Here is a 6662-nt window from a genome sequence, read left to right as displayed (position 1 = left end):
GGGCGCCGGGCGGCCCCTCTCTTCCTCGGAGGGGGCAAAGCTCCCCTAACTTCCGATTCGCCGCTCCGCACGCCGCGCGCCGGCGCCGCCGCTATCAGTCCAGATTCGCTGCCAAGCCCTACATTTTACCTTTAATTGCTTCGCCTTATCATTGTCTACCATCGTGCGTATTGCATCATAATCATGTATCGCATGTTTTAATTCTTATTTTCGTATTTCCCGAAACGAGAAAAGAGCAACGATATTTAGTAGAAATTTTCATCAGTTGCTATACTTGAACTGAAATATTCGGACGATTCGTCAACGGTTGGTACTCTTGTGTCATCGATCACGCGCAACACTGCGCGGGCTAGGAAATTTTCAATTTTAGCCATGTTTTATTAAAAATTATTTTATTTATTTCTCCTAAATTTAGTACTCCACTTTTTATTTTTATTTATTTTGGGGTTTCGGCTACTCATAATGAAAAAATATTGAGCTTTTCTCCAATTTTCTACTTGATAATAAGTTAACTCAGATCATGCTTAAAAAGACAGTATGCAAGAGAATGTTCATTTCAAAATTACCGTATTTTTACTTGTGTCTTACTGCTCTTAAAAATATGTCCGTAAACCGATCAATTAATTTTATTCAAACTTAAGCCATGACATTTCCAAAGTCTCAAAAGACTTTTCAATTTTGCTATATTTTCAAAATTTAAACGCAAAAAAGATACGATTTTAACCTGTTTTTGAAAATAAGCCTTCAATAATGTCGACAAAATATCCTGCGCCTCAATCTTTACATGACGTCAGTGATCAATCGGTCGTTGATTAGTCGACTTTGGGATATTTTTGGAAAAATCCAGTGCATCGTACGTATTATTGGAGGATTTTAACACGTATTATATGACCGGGAGATTTACCACCGCGTGCAAAAACACGTATTACGTGGATTTCCGCCGTGGCGATCCTGTTCGCAGGCGCCACCGGTGTCTCTGACCTTTCTCCTATTACGTTCATGCGAGAGATGCGTGGAGTCTATCCTTCGCGGCGTTCCGCCCTTCTCCATGCTTCTTCTTTTCCGACTCGATACCGGAATGACTGTTGCGAAAGGAACGGTGATGTGCGTCCGATGAATTTCATAACTTGCATCCGTGCACTCTTGTCTCATACTTTTTTCCCTCCGCCATTAATTCGTAACACTAATAATTCATAATTCGAATCTGCAAACATGCAACGTTGCTACATTGATGGAATCGCAAAGACGATGAAATTAAAACTGAAAATGGACTGCGTTGAACAGAAAGGAACCAAGCCATTTCAGCTCGTTAGCAGGAGCTAAGGTTAGCTCTTGTTAACCTTAACTGGGCTGAATTTTTTTACGAGAGAACGTTTGTGTGAACGAGAGATTCCTTTGAAAATTTTAAGGAATTTGCTTCGCACTATGGAGAAAATTCACTGAAATTTACACAAAAATCCGCACAACCGTTTTCATGTAAAATATTAAATTGTCCAATTAAATTTGGCAATAGCTGATGTGGCTTGGTTCCTTTCTGTTTAACGCGTTCCAAATATCCCTTGTAAACACAGTTTCTCTTTAAAGTGAAATCTTAATATCTAATTTGAAAAATAGAATGAAATTGTGAATCAACCACTGTACTAATTGCGAGGGGCGTTGGTTCATTTGAAAGGTGTTTGTTCTCAATGCTTCGGGAAAACTATAAATTATTTTCTGGGGTTCGTCCCCGATTTTTAAATCCCTAAAAACTCATAAATTGGATGAGGGGAAGTGGGGGTTTTTTGTTTTTTGTTTTTCGGAAAAGTTTTGTTGCGACGCATCTTACTTTACTGTTTGCTGTCTTTTTATCAGCTGTTTTCATTCAACAATCATCATTAAGTGAGGTTACTTCCAACACTCAACTGCCATCAACTTACATTTTTCTTTTCCCGCGTTTTTTTTTTTTTTTTTTACGGTTTTTCATGATTGGTTCCATCTTTTTCCTATTGCCAATTTTTCCTCATTAAGGCAATAACCTCCAAGTTTTTTTTCTCATTTCCGATCAGAACTTTTCACGCTGTTTCTTTTCAATGTGTATAAATATGTTTATTATTAATTTCCATTTTCATTTCATCCTTTTTCTTCTGATTTATTTTTTTTTAATTTAAAAATTGAACTTTTCAGTTGTGATTTTGTTAAAATAATAATAATTTTTACTAATTTTAATTTTAAATTTAACAGTTGTTATGAGTGAAATTTTCAATGACCGAGGCGGTCGTCCTCCAAAACGTGGTCGCGTTTTCCAGAATTCTTTGCATGTTCGTTTAGTGAAGCAAGAACTTAACTCTGTTATTAGTATAGAAAATCAAAGTTTCATTTCTTCATTTCGGAAGTATAAAATTGATGATCAGAACTTTGATGAAAATTTTGTTACCAAATTTTCAGCCGGTTTAATGAATATAAGTTGTCATCATTGTGATGCTCGCCATTTTCAGGGTGAAATGTCCAATGGTCATTTTAATAACTGCTGCCAAATTGGAAAAATTAGATGAAGTTAAAACAGGAGCAGAAAAAGAAGAAGAACCAGAAGGAACAGCTACTGAAGAAGAAAAAGAAGAAGGAAAAAAAGAAAAGACAAAAGGAGGAAAGAAGAAGAGCAAAGTTGTAGGAAATATAGGAAGAAAAGCAGGACAGAAATGGCAAAAGAAGAATCAACAATTTAATCGAAAAAAAGCAAAGTATTTAAAAAATAAAAAAAGATCTTCTTTAAAATTAGTTTGAAAACAAATGTAAAACCTAAAAAATAATTTTGTATGAAGATTAAAACAAAATTTTAGTTTAAAGTTTACTAAATAAAATTACAATTTTTGAAAACATTTGTTATATTTATTCTCTCAAAGAAATAATTAGACCCGATTCAAAGACAAAACAGAAAATTAAATGAAAATAAATAAAAAAAAAAAAAAACATGTGAAAGTGAAAAGTGTACAGGAAAAATAAGGGGCTGCGAAGCAGCCCCATAAGCCCCTAGTTAAATGTATTTATATTTTTTGTGGACATCATGTGATTCTATAGAAATATTTATTCTTCATCAAAATTGGAGGAAATTAAATTAAATACGACTTTGTCATGCACAATCATTAGTTTCCTTTTTTTTTATTGGACAATATTGATTCTTGCCTCAGCGTAATACCTACAAATTGCATTCACCGAAACGTGTATGTCTGATTCTAAATTGTTAGACGGTAAAGCTGGGTAAGATTCTGTTGAATTAGTAACAAAATTAGCAAAAGTGGCCATTTAAGGCTGGAATCAGTAAATGGAGGAGCCAGAAGCATCGCGTCCGGTAAAAATGGTTGCCGCACTGAAAAAAGAGTATAACAACCCCAACTATTATCCTGGCTGATTTTTGCGTCAGATGCAAGAGTAGTTACACTAGATGGTTGATCCAACCACATTTTGGGCAGACACAACTGTGACTCTGGTGCAACTTTTCTTTAATCTGACGCCAAAATCAGGCAGGAGTATAGTTGGATTGTTATACTTCTTTCCCGTGGCATCTTAGCAGGACTTTTACGATTTTTTTTTTCTACCCAATTCAGAAAGAGCATCCCCTCACCAAAGATTACATCAAGGATTAATTGATTTTCCGTTTATATTAGTTTGGATATTACAGAACTTTAGTGTGTAAGATCTTTTTTTACGTGTAGATTCTCATTTCTAGTATGATCTCTAATTAAAGGTTTTATTAATTGAGGTTATACAGATTTTTATCAGGAAAACAAAAGACCGTAAAAGAGAAAAATTGACAAATTACACCATGCCTTAATCTCAGATCTCGCATCTGCAGAGAGTTGTCATCTTGTAGACAGTCATCTCACTCTCGCTTACCCAATAGAATCCGCGAAGTTCATTCAGATCTGAACGAAATGTCGCAACTAATGTCGACCCACATCAGACGTTGCCTGTTTTGCTGGATCTCTCTCCGGAAAGGAAAGAAAAAAAGTGAGCTTTGTTTGCGCATTTTAATTTCTCTTCCGCCTTTGTTTCTGTGGGCGAAATAAATGAAATCGCAATAAACTTAAAAGGAGAAAACTGACAAAAAGCATCTTGAGCGACATTTTATAAGGAGTGATTTATTTATTTTGGGCACATTCCCTCCCCTGGACATTGGACAATGGGCATTCAATCATTGGAACCGGCGACGCATCATGCAAAATACTATACGCACGAGTATAAATATATCATTCATTTGTCCAGATGTCCGTGGTTACGGTATATTTTTTTGGCTATTGGACCGGAATACAATTGTCAATTTTATGTGTGTAGTTAAAAGTAGCCATACATATAGGCACCCATGTAGACTAATTAACAAGTGATAACTCAAATTCATTGAGGTCTGATTCTATTTATAAAACTCGACTTAGATACTCAGAGGAAAATAGGAAACCTGTCATTACTGATAAAAAGCATTTTTATAAAAGGGAGGGGGCAGGGTGAATTGAATATCAGTTTATGCACTAATACTATACATGCCTAAAACGTGGTCACACTCTCACTCTATATGTGACAGGGTTATATGTATACTCCTTGTGCAGGTACGCATTAAAAATGAAAACCAACAATTCAATAATCCTTATCGAGTAAATTGAATTTTTTTTTCTTCTTTTTTTTCTTTTTATCGAAGTGGTTATTTGTCAGCATGGTGTACCGTCAAATAATAACTACATTCGTTGGTAGCGTACCCCTAACCAGGAAATCGTCTATGCACCATGTTATGTACCAACCTATGTCTTTGGGGTGAACTGAATTTTGCACGAAAAACTCAATCAGGAGCATATCAATGAAATAAATGAAAAACGTGTGAAAATGTTTGAATCGAAAAATGTACCGTCTTACAGATTCCAGATTTAGTACTTTCACCACCGCACCGCTATGGTTAGTAAAAAGCACCGGCGCGATGCGCGGTGCAACGTTTGCATTACGCGCAACTTTGGTTCGAGCAAGAAAAACCAGCAGGGCGCCTTCAACTTTTTTCATACAACACGCGCATCCATGAAGCACGAATAGTCGCATCCGGGCGCCGTGATGTACTTTGCCTCCTTTCGCGCATCCAGCGGCTGCAGCATTAGGGAAAACGGAGAACAATTCGATGGTGACCAACCAACCAACCAACCAATGTTCCAACCATGTTCCAAACCACGTTTCTCGATTTGCGATGTTACAAAACTCCTGTCACATTTCACTACCCAAAGAATACCTGACTATCGTTTTTGCGAAACATGTTTTCCCCCTTGATTGTAGGTGATATATGGACCGAGTTCATCAGAGAGGAACCAACCCTTATTTTCGAAAAAAATTGAGTTAACAGTGTTTTTAAGTCCCACTAGTTGTTTATATTCCCCCATCAAAAACTCAAAGTCGAGGAGGAAAAACTTAGTCTGTGTTAAGTGGGGTTGAAGTTTACTTTTTACATTGAGCCTTATGGAGAGATAAAACTTCTAACCTCTTTTTCTCAGTTTCAACTTTATAAGGGGCTGGTTCCTTTCTGTTTAACTCGGTGCGTATGGTGCGGTATTTCTAAAATATTTCTAAAACACTCGCAGATTAATGGCTCAATTATGAGTTTTTGTTGACTAAGGTCATTTCCCCTCTAGAGCTTACCTTAAAATGTTGGTAATTGTTGGAGATTATGGAGCTTTTATTTGTAGACTTCAATTTTTCTTGCGTTGATTTATGCTGCTTAGTAGGCAAACGAAGGTTTAGGTGCGTGGTTTTAACTTATTGCTATCTTTTTGGTTGAGGGAATTAAACCAAATCAATCAAATTAAAGCGTACTATTTTTGGTATTATGTATTTAATTCATACGGGGGAGAAAACTAAAAACGTGGTCCAGAACCTGTCAGTAACGAGATGGTACAGAATAGCTCTAAGTAAACACTTTCTTGCAGGGAAATCATGAGCCAGAAAAAGCCAAAATAATTACAAAAAAGTTTAAAAAGTCTCAGTGCAAGACTGGAGGTGGAATGATCAGTTCCAATGCATCTGTCTTCGTAAGCCTCCATCTTCAGTCTTGCATTAATGTAAGACCCTTTAGATTCAATTCTGTGACTCTTATTTTAATATTTGAGTTTTTCTCTGGCTACGATACCACCGCCAAATAGCGCAGACCCTGCATTACCATTCTATTACTTGTGTTTGATATCTAGATATTTAATTACTTCCGATAGAGTGGCGTGCTTATCCACTTCGCTCCATGAATATTCGTCCAGAGTTGCAAAATATCAATGCGAAACTCTCTTTGTTTAGGCACAGAATTGTTCCTTTAAAGTATGATGCATTTGACAACATCGGAGGGGGGGCTAGTGAGCCTTATTTATTTTTGATAAGCGTTTAGCGATCGGCTACTTATTCATTCTTCATCCTGGCTTCCAAAGTGCATTCGTTCAATGACCCTCGCTTGCAATCAAAGCGGTCCGCGCCGTGAAATTGTTTATAACGTTTGATTTGTAATTACTCGCAGTCTCGGCGTAAGCTTGGCGTAGTGACATAATGGCGTTTGGAACACGGACCACAGACAAACTGGAACTTTCATCGGTGCCTGGATTCAAACCCTTCAAGCCGATCGAAGAATTTGATTGATTGGTTAATGATCTCACTACCTACACTCACTGTTTTCCTTC

Source organism: Bemisia tabaci, chromosome 5, assembly GCF_918797505.1.
Source record: "Bemisia tabaci chromosome 5, PGI_BMITA_v3".
NCBI classification, from domain to species: domain Eukaryota; kingdom Metazoa; phylum Arthropoda; class Insecta; order Hemiptera; family Aleyrodidae; genus Bemisia; species Bemisia tabaci.
Note: the sequence above shows the minus strand (reverse complement) of the source record.